The sequence below is a fragment of the Cinclus cinclus genome, chromosome 11 (assembly GCF_963662255.1).
Source record: "Cinclus cinclus chromosome 11, bCinCin1.1, whole genome shotgun sequence".
NCBI lineage: Eukaryota > Metazoa > Chordata > Aves > Passeriformes > Cinclidae > Cinclus > Cinclus cinclus.
In genome coordinates, this window is record NC_085056.1 from 2,156,561 (window position 1) to 2,174,918 (window position 18,358).

An 18,358-nucleotide genomic window follows, 5' to 3' on the forward strand; every position below is an offset into this window, starting at 1 on the left:
CAAGTGTCATTAAAAATGTTGTCAGGCACCATCTAATTTTTTTTTAATTTGAAATTTTTTTCTCTTCTCTCCCACTGGCTTCCTACAGAACTTTGCAAATACAGTTTGATACCACAGAAATTCAACAATTTCAAAGCGCATCTTCAATCAGAGAATCTGGTACAGCTCAGAAAGGGTTAAATGTCCCAAGAAATGTTGACTTTCCTCCACCAGCCCTCCTTTTCTGTGCCACACTCCACTGTAATCCCAGAAGTGTGAGGAGCAGTCATTTTTTACAGCACAGTAATGCTGGCAGTAACCATTTCTCCAGCTGTAAAAACCATCAGGGTAGAAGAAAACGCAGCACTAAGCAGAAGCGTGGCTGGGTTTGTGGCTTTCATCTGATTAAAAATAGGACAGGGTTCAACACTGTTTTCATTTGTACTCAGTGATTGCTATTCCAGTACCATATATGCTAAGATTAGTCACGGTACGCTGTGAAAATTAATTAGGTTTTGCTCTGATCTGTTTTTCTCTTATAGGATACCTGCCTCGTGTTCAGTTTAATTTACAGGCTGCCCCAGTGGTGCTTGGGAAAAGGGGGTGTGGAACAAATACTGCTATTCTGCTTTCTGCTTCACCAGCTGTGCTGAGTTCTCCTTGATGTCTTGGGGTTCTGTTTCTTCAGCTTGGAGTGCAATTTAGGATTATTTGCCACCCAAATCCATTGTTCTTGATTTATATTGCTCATTTTCATAGCAAACACAGATCTTAGTTTAGCAGGACCCACCACCTTTTTAACTCGGAGCACATAAAATTGTCACGAAAGCATGGGATGCTTGATTTTCATGTTGTTATTTTTTAGTGAGCCTGGTTTCAGACAGCTTGACAGGACAGGATTTCTCCCCAGAAGTAATGAGCTGCCCAAGGTCATCATTCCTCTCCTGGCAAAGCCCTAGAGCTGGAAGTGTCTCAGTTAAAAAGGCTGGAGCTGAAACACGAGAAAGAAAAGAAAAATGAGAAAGGTGCAGTATTTATTGTGCTTAGCTGGATTAGAGGCAGTTTGCATTAACCCAGGGAATGTTTTAATCCTGATTTGGAGAAATGTCAGTAATTTCATTTACTCTCCCCAGCTGAACAGTGACTGGGGCTGTAGTAGCTTGGACCTGAAAGCTCTCAGTGACTGTGTTTTCCTTAATCCACCACTTTTGGCATCAAATATTTGAGTTTCTCCATGGGAAGGAGGCGGGAAGAGAGGAAGCAGCATTTTGCTGGATCCTCTCAGGGGCAGTGTGTGTTCTCTTGGAAGTGGTAGCTGGGAATGCTCGTACAGCTTCGTGCACAGACTTGCCAAATACCTGGGAATAATTTCACCAGAACTGTGCTGCCTTAGGAAATGAATTTATAACAGCAGAGTGTCAGCCTGAAAAGTGCACAAACCTTTGTTTTAACCTCAGAGCCCAGCTCGCTGTGGGAGCACTGTCAGGCATTAAATAATAAATTATGGAATGATTTGGATTGGAAAGGACCTTAAAGATTGTTTAATTCCATGGGCAGGTGCTGGATCCGTGCTGCAGTAACCAAGCTGTTGAGAGAGGTGACCAGAAAATGAATTTTTTTAAAATTAAAATTCCTCAATTATTTCCTGCTCTTTCTCCCTTTGTCCTTGGGTACATATCAGTGGTAAATTGGGATAAACCAGGGGGACATTGCTTCAAAGTGAAAGTTGTGGCACTGGGAAGTTCTGTGCCTGCTGACATAAGTATTTTGTGCATCTGTGCTCTATCTGGGCTTTTCTTTTATAAAATAAAGTTTAAAAATTTGTCCTGTGCAAGTCAAGAAAAAAATACAGATGGGTTCTGACAGAAGGATGTGGAGCTCTCCTAAAATCCAGCAGCTGTAACATGCTCTGTGAATTGTGCTTTTTATTCCTGTTTTGACCAGTGATTTAGGGCTGTTCAAAGCTGTTTCCATGGATGTGGAATTGTTTTAACTGGAGGTAACTTTGGGAAGTGGATGCTGTTGTTGTGCTGGAAGCTGCAGTCAGGCTTGTTCACAGGTTTTGAGGCACTGACAGATCTCACTGGTCAGGCAGAACAGAGATAAACACAGAGATTCTTGGGTTACATATAATTAAAATTCCAAGAGGGATGTGTTGCTTTCTATCCCTCTTCCCACTGTTCCTAGAATATAGTCTGGTTTTAATAATGGTTTTAACACCATTTGAACAGAACAAAAAATCCAAATAAAGGTTGGGCATTTTTTTGTCTCCTGAGCCTTTCCCAGTAGCAAGGCGGTTAAAAAAAGTCACGAGTTAAAATTGCTTTTCATTATTTTGTTTTGCAGGCAATCCTCTGCTGGTAGCAAAGTGAAATTCAGGAAATTCCATTTTTATTCCAAAGTTCAGGAGGAGCTATGTGACCCATGGGAAGCCTCATGCACAGAGCTAATTTTTAACGAGCCTGTGGATGTAGAGTTGGGGTAATTCCCAAAAGAGAGTAGTTACTGGTTATCACAGCTGACTGAAGAAATCAGCTTATTTTTATTTGTTCAAAAAAGCCATAGGAATTTTCCATGCTCCAGAGATGTTGTTAATTACTCTTTCACTGTTAGGTTCCAAGGATTTGGCCATTAGGTGGATAGCAGTCCTGCTAGTGGAGAGCAAGTCCTGCTCTCTGCATGTGGCATATTTTAGCAATGCATTCAACATGCTCAGTGACCACAGCATGTTTTCCAAAAGCACAGAGGAATGAAGTGCATTAACCAGATGTTGAAGTGCAGAACAAAAGCATCTTTATAATAAAGACAACATAAGTTACAAACATCCCAGGACAGACTGTGCAGGTTTCATCCTGTCACTGCTCTCAGTGCTGAGTAAAATCCTCATTTGTCACAGCCTCTGGGTGAAGTTTCCTGCCCTGGAGGTCTAGAAGTTGCTCATCCCTGCTCTGACCTTTTACAGGTGGCACTTCCCACGTCCCTCCCTAGAGCAGCCTGGACAATAACTTCCTCAACTGAACAAGTCTCATTTTCTGCAAAGTGACAGAAACTCTCCTATTCTTGTGTTTCCTGTATATTTATCTTGCCTTTCCGCTGTTGCCACACAAACCCCTCCAAACTGTCTCCACGCCAGCCTGATTTCAAATGAGGCAACTGTTGAAATCTGATCCTTCTAGAGTGAAGCTGAATCATAATTCTTGCAACACAGGATCTAAGGATAGGCACAAACTGCTTCTGGAGAGTGAGGAGTAAAGCTTTGAGATGGAAAATAGGGGCAGGAGGCTTTGTCCTGCAATCTCCTCTCCATTTAGCTCTGCTGAGCACAGGAAAACCAGTTGCTTAATTGAAGGGATACTCTGAGTGCACACACAAAGCCTTGATGTGTCCCAGACTTGGATAAATACATGGAACAGCACATGGCTGACTGGATAAAAGTCTAGGGCTGGGAAGGAAAACAAGCTCTAAGTGCCTCTCAGGAATATATTGATTTAGTCTTCAATCAATATTAGGAAGTAAACCTACCCCTGTTTGCAGTATTCCTGTTGAGGCCAGGTGGGTTGTGGTGGTCCTCTCGTGCAGCAGACGTTGGTATCTGAATTATTTCATGACAATAGTTAGCAGCAATGTGTGATGTCAGCCTCCCAGAACTTCTCACCACTATTTTTGCCGCTCTGTTTTCCTTGGCAAAATGTGTTTGTACGGTCTTGCACCTTTTTTTTTTTTTTTCTCTCCCACTTCCTTGACTCATTCTTTTTCCATAAGAAACCAGGCTGCAGGAGCTCTCCCAGTTTAATGGAGATCAACAGCCTTTTCCTCTTGAAATGTCTGACACCAGTCTGCTGAAGGCAGGCAGAAAGTACAGGGGGAGGGAAAAAAAAAAGCTCTGAAATCTATTCTGCTCAGGTCCAGACTTTAGACTGCCTTGTTCTGCATCAGTTGTGGAGCTGGATTATTCTATTTTTAAGTAACTGCATCATCTCCAACAATATTGGGTCAACTACTGGTAGGGTAGGGCTTAAAGAAATATTTAGGCTATGATAATCCTTCAGGAAAAATCTCCCTCTCTCAACTGTATATAATTTTTCAGCTGTTTGTGTATGTCCTTGTTCATTTTCCCTCTGAAGGGAGAGCTCTGCTTCTAAACTTGAGCAGTGTAGGTTGAGATCACACACCAGACACCGCGTTCCTGACCTTCTGTCTCTGCCACACAACTTGTTTGAGGAGTATCAAATATTTAGAGTGAATTCTAGAAGTCAAACCCAAGGATTAGTGTGCTCCAAAAAAAACCCATGTTTTGATGTTGCATATTTTCCCCCGTGCTAGAGGATTATTGTATGTTAAGGAAATTTTTGATGGTGCATAAGTCACGTTGCTCAATCTGGAATTGGGAGTTCAGGTTGGTGGTTTGATTTTGCAATAAAGACAGTACTCAAGTTTAGGGTTTAAAAAAACACCAGAAACGTTGCATTTCAGGTCAAGTTTTTATTGATCAATTGTCCTCTGTTTACTGGAGGCCATTTTATGTCCCCAAAGCCAGGGTTAGTGGGTTGTTGTAGAGCTGGGAGTGGAGCTCCTCACTGCTGGGGCTGCACTTAGACTCTGGCAAACTGATGTTGTCAGCTGTTAACTTATTAGCTTTTATCCTCTCTCGAGGCTGGAATCAGTATTTCTTTGCCACCCTCATTGCCTCCTTTTCCCTGTAATGAGCCTTGTCAGGAGAGATCTGGGATTGCTCTGATGGGATAGAATAGGACAGGAGGGAGCAGGGACACTCCTCACTGGATGGGAAGGTGGATCCTGGCTGCCCTCTCAACCTGTCACAACCTTTTGTGCAAATCTGAACATGCTCCTGGCTGAGGTTTGGAATCCATGGCCTCCATTCCTTCCCTCTGTGCTTAAGGGAGGACTCCCAGGTCACTCCTTGGCCAAGAGCTGCTGTGGAAAGTGATGCTCTGGGTGTTTACCAGTGGCTCTTTTTGAGTTCATTCTTTCATTTCCTCTGAGCAGTTTTAGTTGTGTCTACAGCATCTGCCTTGATCCCCCTAAAATAATGGATAACAAGCATTTAACTTGAGGGCCTTACCCTGAAGCTGCTGAGTGATTCTTTTAACTTTGGTCTTGTTTGGACTTCCTGCCTGTTTTTCCTCAGTGAGGAGGTGGAATCACTCTGCTTGGGCAGCTCTTGGTCCCTACCTAATTAACTGCTGAGCCTGTTGATTAAATTCATCCAAATTTGACAAAGCTATTTAGAGATTTTATTTACAGTGGTGTCTGCATAGGAGAGACTCATTCATGCTTCCTCCAGGAGAGGTGAGAACAGCTGAGGTACAGCCTGGATCTGTGACAAATAAGGCTTTGTTTTGCTCCTTGGTAATCCATAAAATCACAGAATTGGTGTAGGAGGAGACCTTAAAGCTCATTTTATTCTACCCCTGCCACCTTCCACTAGCCCGGGTCACTGAGAACCCTATCATTCATCTTGCTTTCATTTATCCTTGTGTTAAATAAAGGTTTGTGTGCTGGGCAATAAAATTTCCTCATTAAACATTAGCAAACAAGCAGTTTTCTGCTACAGTGGGGTTTGGAGTAGTCCATTCAGTTTGGCTTCTGTGGGAGTCGGATGATACTTTTGGTTATAAATTATTTAATCAAGCTACTCAGAAAATTTGAAATTCTAAGAATAGGATGCTGGTAAATCCAGCTGTGCCAAGGATTTTACCTCTCTGTAATGCAATCCTCAGGCACATTCCTGGTCTTGGATAAGGACAGTGCAGTCTTCAATATCTACTGTGAGATTATAAACTCATATTTAATATTATTTGCCTCTTTCCATGGCTCTCTCAGGAGGTCACACATAGGATGTGCATTCCTGGAAGGATTCTCCCATTTCCATGTCTTTGCAGTCCTGGAAGTGCCTTCAGTGGCACAGGAGTTGTTAATGAAGGTGAAATTAATGGTCATTACCTCAACAGCTCTGGAAGAATCAGCATGACCTTCTCCCCATAATGGAAACAACAAAGCAACTTCAGCTTTTAATTAAAATCACATTAAGTGGTGAAAAACAGGTTTTTTTTCTCAGATCTTAATGGCAATGGCTTCCTACAGCTCATCTTCTGAGGCAGAAAAAAGGTGTTGGGAGAGCTTTTCCTGTGGTGGAACTAATGCTTAAACGTGCATTTTTACTGAAAATCCTTAATTAAAGGCAGGAGGTGAAATTTGAAATTTAAGAAATTACTGAAGGACAACTAATAAGTAATTCAAGACTGAAAAAAAACAAAAAAACCCAAGAAGGTGCATTTTAACTTGGTTTTTGGTTTTTTTTGGTTTTTTTTTTTTTTTTTTTTTTTGGTTTTTTTGTTCTTTTTTTTTGCCTCCTGGCAAATTCCTGCTCCAACCTTAAGGGAAATGGCTCAGTGGGGCTGGACATTCCTGTGTCTGCTGCCTGCAGATTGAGACAGGGATGTGAGAAATGCTCAGAAATGCTCAGCTGTTCCTCGTGCCTTCAGAATGCAGCACCCTGGAACATCTGGGAATTTCTGAAATAGCCCATTTTGCTGCCATCTTAAACAGGGGCATGCAAGAATTTAGGAAAGAATTTAAAATAAATGGCTTGCTTATCGGCTCTAGGCCCACAGAGCCCTTAAAATTGGATAAAAATTGGTACTTTAAAGAAGAAAATCAGAGTGATTCACACTTATTCCTAGAAAGCCAGCACATTCCTGCCCATTTTACATACTGTCACCACTGTACTAATGACTAAATGGCAATTTTCTGGTGCATGTCATTTTCAGGAAGCTTTTACAGCTGGTTAGTTGTTAGCTGGTAAGTGTTCCTTCCTTTAACAGTTTATTCCTAAATCCCCCATTTTCCAAAGCATATTTTTAATTTCCATCTAAGTTTCCATTTAGATGAATTCTTGCCTCCAAAAGCTGAGGGTAATAGTCTTAAAGTACAATAATTTTCCTCAATAGGTAGCTGGAGTTTTTAGAACTATCTGAATATACAAGTTAAAAATGGTGCCATCTCTCAAATAGTTTTGGGTCCAGACCTGCAAATTTCTGGGTATTTAAAATAAATCAAAGGTTTCTTGCTTGTCTTTGATGTCAGCATAAGAATTCTCACTGGGGACTTTTCTCTGCAGCCAGGGGAGGCTGTGATTTTGGAAAGAATCAGACTGCAGCAGGATGGGAGAAATGGGTGATATTGGGAATTGGAAATAATAAAAGAAATGAAATTGGGGTGCTCGGCCTGCAGTGAAGCTGGGGAGGGGCTCCTCATCAGGAGCTGGAGTGACAGGACAAGGGGGAATGGCTTCAGACCAAGAGAGTCAGTTTGGGATGGATATTGGGAAGGAATTCTTGGATCTGAGGGTGGGGAGGCCCCTGGATCCCTGGAATGTCCAAGGCCAGGCTGGACACTGGGGCTTGAAGCAGTGGAAGGTGTTCCTGCCCATGGCAGGGATGAGCTTTAAGGTCCTTTCCCAACCAAATCATTCCATGATTCCATGATATGAAAGAACAAATCTGAGAAGAGTCAAAGCAGTGGAATTCTGTCCATTAATTCTGTTATTCTGGGGTTGTTTAAAGAAGTTGTGTTCTCATGTTTAATGACAGCTTAATGTAATTGATAAATGGTGTATGTTGGAAAATGCCAGAGCAGAGCCCGGTCCTGGGACCTGGATGAAGAGATTGGAAAGCTGTTGGGGAAGGGAAGCATCTGGAGCTGTTCTTGGACTGATTTTTTTGGAGTAAATTGAGAATGAAATGTCCTTTGTGGACTGCAGACAGTGGGAACTGTGAGGAGTTGGAGGGTGATGCTGCCCCAAACCCTATGAATGTGGTGCCTTGTACGTCCCTACGGCGTTCCATGGAATTGTGGATCTGATCCCTGTGGTTGAGCTGTTCCTTTGTGCCACACAAGTAGAGGAGACAAATAGTCAACTTTGGCATTGTTTAGGTGCTTTGAATTTTCATTTCTAATTTCATTTTCTCTTGTTCTTTTAAGCTGGCGAGTCACAGGCTGTAATTATGCAAGACAATGGTTTTGATTAAAGTAAATTTTCTTTCTTGAGTGCACAGAAATGCTAAGCTAAAAGGTTAATGTTTTATTTGCTTTCTGGCTTGTTCTTTTATCTCTCCCTGGAAAAAAAAGGAGAGGACTTGCTGTGCTGCACGACTTCCCTGCCTGGAGTGGATGCATTTCATCAGTGGAGGGTGTGGGTGCTATTTTTAACCATCACTCAGAGGGGCAGCCCTGCTAAAATTACATCATTAATATCCCCAGCTGAAAGGAAATGGCAGAAAACACAACAGGGCCTTTGGAGTTTCTCCTTATTGTGTTTTCCACTCCTGTAGGTGAATTATTCAAGGTGTATCATTCCAGCAGAGTTGTTTACAATCAGCCCCTTGTGAACAGGCCCGAGGAAGATGTAAATAAGTGAATTTGCCTGTAGAAACAGCAGGTATGAAATAGGTCTTAGTGGCTTGGAGTGCTCCTGGTTTGTGTTCCTTCCTGTCCCTGTTATTAAGGAGTTCAGGGATTTGCTGGATATCCAGCTATTGCAAAAGAAAGTGGGGATCTAAAACTTTAAACATTATCTTTTTCTAGAAGTGGGGTTTGTTTCATTCTGTAGACCCCGCTAAAGGATCTACTGGCAAGTCTGGAGATTCAGGGCTTGGAGATTGTTAGTGAATGGGGTCTGATGTTTTTTCCATTTTGTTTAACTCAGTTTCTGGGCATTCTCATTGCCCTGGCAAATACTCTTAAAATCTACTTTGGGCTTTTTTCCCCCTGTATTTGCTTCATAGATGTGTTGCACTAGTCCAATATTGTGTAGTGTCTCCAAATCAGTTTAACTGCTGAATTAGAATTTTCCTTCTCTCTCTTTGAATCACTGGGCAAATCTCGTCTGGGATCCAGAAAGAAGGAACAATGAGTTGTACAAAAGTAGAAAAGGGAACAAGAATATTAAAGCCTGAGAACAGAGACACGAAAATTGCCACAAAAGGGGAACCTCACAGAAGTGGCTGTGCAGGGATATTTGTTCCTCACTGAACTGAGTGAATGCATTTGTGGCTCTTGGCAAGACTGTCTGTACTCAAGGATTTTTCTATTCCACATGAGTTCCTTAGTCTGGTGTTTTTACATAGCGTGCTAAGAGTATTTTTTGTTGTCGTTAACAAGGCTACATAATTCCTTAGAAAATAAAAATTGAAGCTGCTATAAAATGACTTTGTCCTTGCTCCTCCTCTTGTTATTGCAGCCTTAGTCATGAGTTTCCAGTGCTGAGCCTGGTCTCAAAAATGCAGCAAACAGCACGTGCTTATTTACAGGAGCATTAAACCCTGCTGGCCTGGAGCAGCCCTTCCAAACCAGGCAAGCTGCTCACTTCATCTGCCTTGGAGACTGAAATGCTGCATTTTGTCTGCAGTTGGAATCTCTTAACCCCTTTGGGTAGGGGCAGGAATCCTTGGAGCCATCTGATGCCTGGGCTGGGGTGTTTTAGCACCAGATGCCCTTCGAGCCAGGGCACGTTGGCTGAGCAGCTGCAGCCTCATCCCCTCCCTCTGGGCTCCAGCCATGCCGATATATGGTTACAAACTGCACCCTCAGGCTGCAAAACAAGCACCCCCTGTGCTGGGAGAAATGTATATTTATATATGGAGCACTCAGCTCCTGCCTTGGGGACTCCACAGTCCTCAAATCCTCACTGGATGCAGTTAGGATTGGGTTTATGCAGTGAGGGCTGGGGTGTTTTAATAGAGCATCAGTGGATTAGCGTGAGCTAAGTGGTCTTAAAATCTTTATTCAGTCATTAAGTGAATAGAATCATGGGTGATGAAGGAAAACTAATGGGTGGTAACAGCTTTAGCTCAGTTCCCATTTTGCTCACCTCCAGCAAAGGTGGTTTGTAGTGAGTTCAAGCTGCACCCAAAGGTGCTTTGGTGCCTTATTTCACTGGGTGTTGCTGTGAGACTCCATTTGGTATTTAGGACACTGCTCCAAACTTCAAAGCAAGCCCCAGCTCAGGTGGCCAGCTGTGGTGACCACCTGAATGTGTCACTTTTTCTGCTTTCCTTTCTGAGGTTTGAATCCTCTCTCTGAGCTCAGGGTAAGCAGCTGTTCTGTGCTGACCTCAAACTTCAAAGCCTTCAGCTGAACTGGATTGGTTCCTTTGTGGTATTTGGGATTTAGGGGAGTCTGGATTTCTGGGCTTTGCTGCACTTTAACAAAAAACCCTAAAGTTTTCCATGGAAAACTGACTTTGCATGTGTAATTTTGTAGGTGAATACAACTTTCAGATCAGAATTAATCATGAGGCTCATCTTGGGTTTGAGAGGGCTCAGGGAATTTTATGTGCCAGAGAAAATCCTTTCTGGGGAAAAGCAGGAGATTTCTCTATGATGTGCAAAGCTCCTCTTAAGAATGAGAAACAAAGCCAACATTTTGTTTAAAAGTGCTCTAAGAATAGTAAATAAAATAAGCACTCCATCAGATAAAACCAGACTAAATATACAACTGCATCTTGCTTACCCAGAAAGTAAAATTATTTATATCTGTAGTTGAACATTTCTCTTGATTTCAGAGATGTTTTTGTTAGATAAATTCAACACAGGCAGCCTGCTTATTTAAATTGCCTGTATGAGGCTGGATGTTAATGGTAACTGGAGCTGCCCTTCACCCCAGAGTTTGGGGCTTTGGTCACTTCTGCAGGAATTCTTTTCCATGTTTCTGAGCTAACTGGGAGAAGGAAAATGAGCAAATGAGGTCCAGGGCTGCATTCAAAACTTACACTTCTCACTTGTCTGCAAATAGTTGATTAGCTGCAGTTCCAAGTGGAATGAGGCAGTAAATACAGTGTGCAAATGAAATAAATTCCTGGAGTCCTTTAAAAATGCAGCCCCCAAGGCACAAAACCTGAGCATGTGTTGAACCTCAGTGTGACTGATAACTCAGAATTTATTATAGGATACCTTTAAACCTTCAGTGTTGCACGTACTTACCTAAAATCATGCTTGAAAATGATTCCAGCATGGTACCAAAACTAAAAATCCTTCAGGATTCCTTTTCCCTGTGTTCTGCCTGATATCCCAAAGAGCTGCATCTGTGCTTGGTGGGAGCTGTTGGAATTAAGGAATATATTTATTGCTGGGCTGTCCCTGATGTCAAACTCTTGCAGCCTTTCCTGCCTCTATAGCACAACTTTTTCAGCTCCAGAGCACCACTGCACATTTCAGCAGCAGATCCTGGGGGATGTTCCCAGGCCCAGCACCTGCCCAATGCTGGTGCTCAAATTTAGGAGCTATTTCACAAATCCAGCCAATCCAGCAGCCCTTTCTGACTACTTTATTCTATAAAAGCTTTTTCTGGCCTCAGAAAAGAAAAAAGAAAACAAAAAAAGGCAACTCATCAGGCAGCTGCGTGCTCAGTGGCCATGGCAGGAGGGAGCAGGGATGCAAAGTGCTCCTGGCCTCAAGGATTTGGGAAGAAAACCCTACAGAACAGTGTTTGAAGCCATGTCTCAAGTTTGGTTGTTTGTTTTTTTTTCAGAGTAGCTGAGTGGTTCTTCATGATTTTACATTTTCCTGTCCAGATGAAAGTTTTCTCCAGCCTCCAGCGGAGGCACTTTGGGGTTTAGGGAAGCTTTTGAATCCAGGGAGCTTACACAACCCATCTTTAGGTTGATTGACTTTTGTGGTTGGCTGAAATGCTGACAGGATCATTCAGGATTACACCAAAAATGCATGAATTCAGTTAAAAGCTGAAATATACAGACTTTTTTTTTTAAATTTGTTTTAAAGATCTGTTTTGGAGAAACATAAGAAGGTCACTTAGCTGGCAGCTTAAATCAGCCAAAGTGAGGAAATAGCAGGGACATGAAAACTCCTCGTTTGATTGGGGTGAGTGATACAACCCCAGCATGTCATTGCTTCCCCTGGGCTGCCAAAACTCAGCTCATGGCCTTGATTTTTTAAAAAGCTGTGTGATTATTTCCTGTGGAATATTGCACCTCATAGGCTCCAGCCTTGCTCTTCAATTAAAGCAGGATTGAGTTGTCACTTGAACCCATGGTGGAGGGATGTGTTGGTTTGGATCTTAAATATTCTGTATTATTTTTCACACAGCAAAATGCCAGATCTGAGAGCTTTTCCTCTGCTGACAGAAATTTTTCATTACGTCCATGAAACTTTAATTTCCAGGGTTTTCCTGTTGAAGAACAGCCAGCCAGAAGATTTTCTTGCTAACTAGTAAAACTGTTCTGTTTGCTTAAAAGTTTTTATTTTTTTTCCCAGCTGCACCTTCTTTTTCCATGGAAAAATTGTTGTCTGCTCATCCACTTTTAGTTTTAAGGGATACCAGCAGAAAACTGGATGGTAGATGCTGTTATGAGGCTAAGCAAGATCCAAATGAATCCAACTTGGATTGTATCTTCCCTTTTCTGTAGAATGTCCATAATTTTAAATTTAATTTTAATTTTTTTTTTCAATCTAAACATTCAGTATAAGTATTTCTTAGCAAGCAGCAGCTTTGTATTTGGGAAAGTGTTTGGGATCACTTCAGTGTCCCAGTTAGGCCTCTTCACACTGTGGAGTGTTTACTCCATCCAGAACTCTTGCAAGATGTGAAAACAGGTTATTATCTTTATTATTTATAAATACTTAATAAATATAATTTTTTTTTATTTATTTATCCTTCCAGAGAGGTCTGAGATGTCACTTCTCACTAACACCATAACAAAAGGTCATTTTCACATGACAGCTCAATGAACTGCAGAGAGAATTGCTCCATCTATTCCTACCTTTGACTTTCCTAGAGGTAACAAAACAAGATGATTTTCCAAAACAAACATTTGTTTCTTTGCCTGTTTTCCCTCCCTTTGAAGGGAGCATTTGAAACACTTCTCCATGCTGTTGAGTGGGAGCATTTTCCCCTCTGGTATCTCTATAGACAAGCTCGTGGCTTGTCAATTCAGCTAATTATGCCTTTTAATTGTTTGCTGCAGTTACTTTTAAGGGTGTATTTGATGTTTTTTGCCTCTCCAGCAGCAGTTTCTGTACCTGCAGCCCACCCAGAGCAGAGAGCAGCTCCTGTTGTGCTGCCAGTTGGACTCTGGCCCATCAGCTGATGCAGATGAGGGATCTCTGGGGAGGAGTGCTTTGGGCAGGAGTTAAAGTGTCATGGAACACGCCAAGGTGTGTTTTTGTTGGTTGTGGAATGGAGCAGAGTTCAAGTTGAGTGGTTTCAGTGCCATCCCCTCCGCATTTTGAGGGTTCAGAGCCTGCTGGCTGCAAGGTTGGAAGTTTGAAGTGAGGATTTGGGATGCTCTTCCAGGGAAATTTTCCTCTGAAATCATCTCAGGGACAGCTCAGCAGTGCCAGCTCTTCTTGGCTTTAGTGACAGAGCTATTAGGAGATAGTATTGTCATTTTGTGGTTTGTTAAAAGGAGTTTTAGTAAATAAACATGAGTCTGACCTGCTCTGAGCTCCTGGGACATGGTCCCCACCCCTGGAGGTGTCCAGGGAATAACTGGATGTGGCACTTGGGGCTGGTGACAAGGTGGGGATCGGTCACAGGGTGGATTTGATGACTTTGGAGCTCTTTTCCAACCTAAATTATCCTGGGGTGGCACCAACACCAAGCTCTTGACACCCTAAAGATGCTGATCAAATGTAGGTCTCTGTTCTCATCCTACAGACTCAAAGCCTAACACTTGATTGTTTTCCACAGGTTTTCCTCAGGCCTCTGTTATTCCAGTAAAAGAATAATTTAACTTTTGAGAAGTAGGAGACAGGGAAATCAAATTTAGTGATGAGAAATCCTAGTCCTTGGGTGTTTGTGCAGAAAAGGATCAGTGTGTGTGCTGAGAACAAGAGGGCATTTTGAATTTTTTCATTCCCTATCATAGCCTGGATAAAAAAAGCTTTAGAAAGATTTAAAAAGTGAAAGCAGGAAGTTTTCTGCAAAAAAAACAAACCAAACCTCTCTTAAGCTGATACTTGTAAGCAATCACAAAACCCAAACAAAAACCTCACAAACCCCTTTAATTTCTGGTCTTTTGTTGCCACAAATGTGCTTTGCGTGGAGCAGATCAACTCTTTTCTCTGTTTTCCTTCCCTCCTGCCTGTATATATGGGAATATAAATCCTGGTGGGTTTGTGGGGAGTCTCTGTGGGATTTTGTTCCCAGATTTTTGGCATCTAATGGGCAGCAGGAATTGGGTAATGCTGCTTTGGAAGCATTTCTTGAGCACAAAGAGGAGATGCCATGTGAAAGTGGTGCTGTTGCATTTCTTCCCACTTCTGTGTAAACAGGGATGTGGAAAGGATTTTATGAGTTCCCTTCTCTTCCAGTTTTTCAGCACAAACTCAGTTGCACGTCATGGTGTTTGATGCCTCTTTCCATGAATGAAAATTTAATAAATCTTTTAATCCAGAGGCATCATTTATGATTATGGCCTCCTGTAGAAAGGATTTTACTTAGAGTTTGTTTTTTTGGTTTTTTTTGTTTTTTCTTTTTCCAAGCCTAAAAATAAGTTGCAGCTTTTCTGCTGTTTTTAGTCAAGTACCACAAACCAAGATCCACAACCCAGTTTCAGAAGACTCAGATTTTGCCACCTGGAGAGTGGCATTTCCATACTACATCCCACACACACTGATCCTGCATCCAGGGATTTAATCAAAGGAAATCCACTAGGTATGGAGTGGTGAAACACTGGATTTTATGGAAAAGGGCTGGGCCACAATCAACACTCCTGATTTATCTTGAAGTACTTTACTTTTTCAGGAGGAGCACAAAATTCTCAGTTTGGATTGAGGCACTGATCTGTCTAATCCTTTAATTGGTATGCATCCAGAAGTTGTAAAGAAGGAATTACAAAAAGATCAATATCCCATGGGATATTGAGGTGGCTTCCAAAATGTCTCTTCTGCCCTTGCCCACATCCAGTTTTACCCTGGTTTTATTTACCCTGACCTTGACTAGCTAGGAAAGGCAAGTCCTGAAGGGATGGAATTGGCCTTTTGCTCTGGGTAGCTGCTGACATTTTGGGAAGAGGAGGAGATGCAAGCTCCTGCTTTTTTGGAGGGGGAGGCCAGAAATCCAGAGGTTTAACACCTGGTCATGAGCAGAGGGAGGGAATTGAGTGTCCCTTCACAGAAAGAAGCACTGCACTGAGCAGATGGGAAATGCTCCATAACGGCCAAAGGGGTGAAAATCCCCACCTGGAATAGGAAAACAGACCTGGATAAAATGTGATAAAATGTCTTCAAGCTCCCTGGATGTTTTCACAGCCTGTCCTGGCTGTGATTCCTGCCTGTGATTCCTGCCTGTGCCTCAGTGCTGGAGTATTCCACGCTCAGGCTTCCATGCTGGACACAATGAAATGTACTTCAAAGCTCCGTGGAAAACCCTTCTCTTGTTTAAAGAAAGCAACAGATAATAATTTAAAAATCCCTGAAGGGATGATGGCAGAAGATGCTGGGAGCACTGAGGGTGCCACAGCCTTGCTGGAGCTTCTCCACCCCCCTTTGTTTTCCTCTCCCCCTTTCCTGGGGATCTCATCCAGCTGTTCCACTTACCTGCTGGAATTTCCCAGATATTTATGGATAAATCTTCATGGCAAAAAGCCTTGTGTGCCCCTTTGCCAGTGCAAATATACTTTGGGAATCTCCTGAATTAGAAACTTTTAACTTTTTGTTTCCCCTGGGTTGAGAAGTTGGAGTTTTGGTGAATTCAGCATACTGAAAAGACATCCAGTATTGTGTGTCTTTAATTCTGTACAAAGGTTTTTCTGCTCCTGGACTCATTTATTGGCATACTGAATAGAGTCAGCTCTTAGAGCTTTTGAGACTAAAAGCAGTAAATAAAAATCCCTTTCTGTTTTTCCTTTTCTGCTTGGTGGATGGCTTTTCTTCTTGTAGTTCTGTATCACTACAGATTGAATAAAGTTAAGCTTCAGGGTAGGTTTAGAAAGGTTGTTTTAATAAAACCAACCAGAAGTTAAACAACACACAGAGTAGGTGAGAGGCCACAGAAAGCAAACATACAACTTGGTAAATTAAACAAGATTTCTTTAGGCAGGTGATATTTTTCATGGTATTCTAGCTAGCTGGGAGGAAATTCCTGGAGCTCTTTGTGTGATATTAGGAATAATCCAGATGGTTGTCCCTGGAGCCTGTCCTGCAGGACACTGAACTTCATTTCCTGCTCTAGAACAGATCTAATCTTATAAGATCAGTGCAAAAAATCTTTACCTAAAGGTCCATTTTTCTAATTGCAGTCCTTTTCCATGGCTAAATTCACTGCAATGGAATTTATTCACTGGGTAAGTTCAGCCCAGACGTTGAGCAGGAAGAGGTTGTGGCACTGTCAGCACCACAAAATCCAGGGATGATTTAAGGTTTGTTATTAACCCACAGAGTAAAACAGGAATAGCTTGGTTTTATGTCTCTGGGTAATCCAATTCTGCTGGAATTGCTGGGGATGAAAAATGAGTGACTGGAAGAGATGGGCTTTGAATCCTTTAGAAATGCCAAATGATAAGAACAGTGCAGAAAAGTGATGCTGGGTTTGCTATAAACAACAAATGTTGCGTAACACTGGCTGTGTTTTTCAAAACCAGATGTTGCAGCAGTTCACACCAGGATTTCTGCAAGTTATTTGCTCATCCTTCATCACATTCCCCCTTTCAATACCCATTTTACATATTCTTTCTCATTATAATGCTGTAGTACTCACAATTCCAGTCAATATTCAATGTATTTTAGCTGTGATCACAACTCAGGGGGCCCCAAATTCTCTTAAATGAATGCACTGAGGTAGGTTTTTTTTTTTAAATTAACCTTCTGCATGTTCAAATCTTATTGTTCAAACCTTCATGCACTAAATATTGTGTGGATGGCTCAGCAGTGTCTGGTGAGCAGATTTATCCCTGCGGTGCTCAGCATGTGGCACAAAATCATTTCGGAAGCATGAGAGAAACCCAGTGGAATCTTTTGAAAGGAGCAAACCTTTCCAAAAAGCAGAATGTGCAGGAGAAAGCAGTAAGTACTAGACTGACATTATTCATAAGCCCAGGGATTGATGTAATTGTAATTGGGAATTACGTGGAGGAGGAACAGTTGTGAGGATCAGAACAGGAAATATTCATTTTTTCATTTAAAGGCAGGCACAAACAGCTGTAGAGCCGAATTTGGGGGTTCTCAAAATTTTCACTGCAGGTAAGACTCAAGAGATTTTTAAGCAGCCAAGACCCAGGTGGCAACATTTGTAAATGAACAGGACCTGATGTGCACCCCTGAGACCCCACCTGCAGAGCTGCATCCGGCTGTGGGATTCCCAATGTGAAGAACTGCTGGAATGAGTCCAGAGGAGCCCATGGAGCTGCTTCAGGGCTGGAGCCTGGCTGGGAGAGCTGGGAGTGCTCACCTGGAGAGGAGAAGGCTCCAGGGAGAGCTCAGAGCCCCTGCCAGGGCCTGAAGGGGCTCCAGGAGAGCTGGAGAGACAAGGGGTGGAGGGACAGGACACAGGGAATGACTCCCACTGCCCTTAGATGGGATATTGGGCAGGAATTGTTCCCTGGGAGGTGCTGAGACCCTGGCACAGGGTGCCCAGAGCAGCTGTGGCTGCCCCTGGAATCCTGGAAATGTCCAAGGCCAGGCTGGACATTGGGGTTTGGAGCACCCTGGGACAGTGGAAGGTGTCAGAGTTGGAACTGAGTGATCTTTAAGGTCTATTGTGGGATTATCTGGGGACACAATAAAACATTTAAAAGGCCACAACAAAACCTTCAGGCCCCAACTGTTGGGAAACAGAGAGAAGATCCAGATGGAAGCGGGGTGGAATTTAGAAATGGGGTGAGAATTCTGTCAGGAGGTTCTGTTGGGCTTTATGCCATCCCATTGCCTTTCCAAAGTCAGTTTTAGTTCCAGGTCATGCATGGGTGGAATCGTGGGGAACACGACTGGATTGTAAGAACTAAACCGATTTCTCCTGAGCTTTATAGAATATTAATTATCTCTTTTCTTTGTCCCTGGCCTGTTTTGCACAACAGGAATGTTCTGGAGATCTGTGTTTTGGGGATCATGGAATATTTGCATTGGGTTCCCATGAAGATGCCTTGCAGATATGGAATGTTAGATATGGAATATTAGATCTGGAATCAAGCTGCAGATGGGCGAGAGGGTGGCTTTGGGTGGAACCTCCCTGGGGACAGGGACATGGGAGGTGGCACAAGCAGGTCCCTGTTACAGTGGTGCTGCTGTAACTTCTGCACTGCAGTGTTCTGTGAAGTTCCTTGTGATAAACATTGCTTGGAGTCTTACTGATAACAAAAAGTTAATAATAAATAGTCCTGAAAGCAGGTAAACAGCTTGTAAAT

General features: G+C 42.5%; 1 protein-coding gene across 1 annotated transcript in view; it reads left to right on the forward strand.

Annotated features, from left to right (window-relative positions):
- ZCCHC14 (zinc finger CCHC-type containing 14) overlaps window positions 1-18,358 on the forward strand; it is a 46,261-nt gene that overhangs the window by 14,172 nt on the left and 13,731 nt on the right. The gene's annotated exons all lie outside the window — the stretch shown is intronic.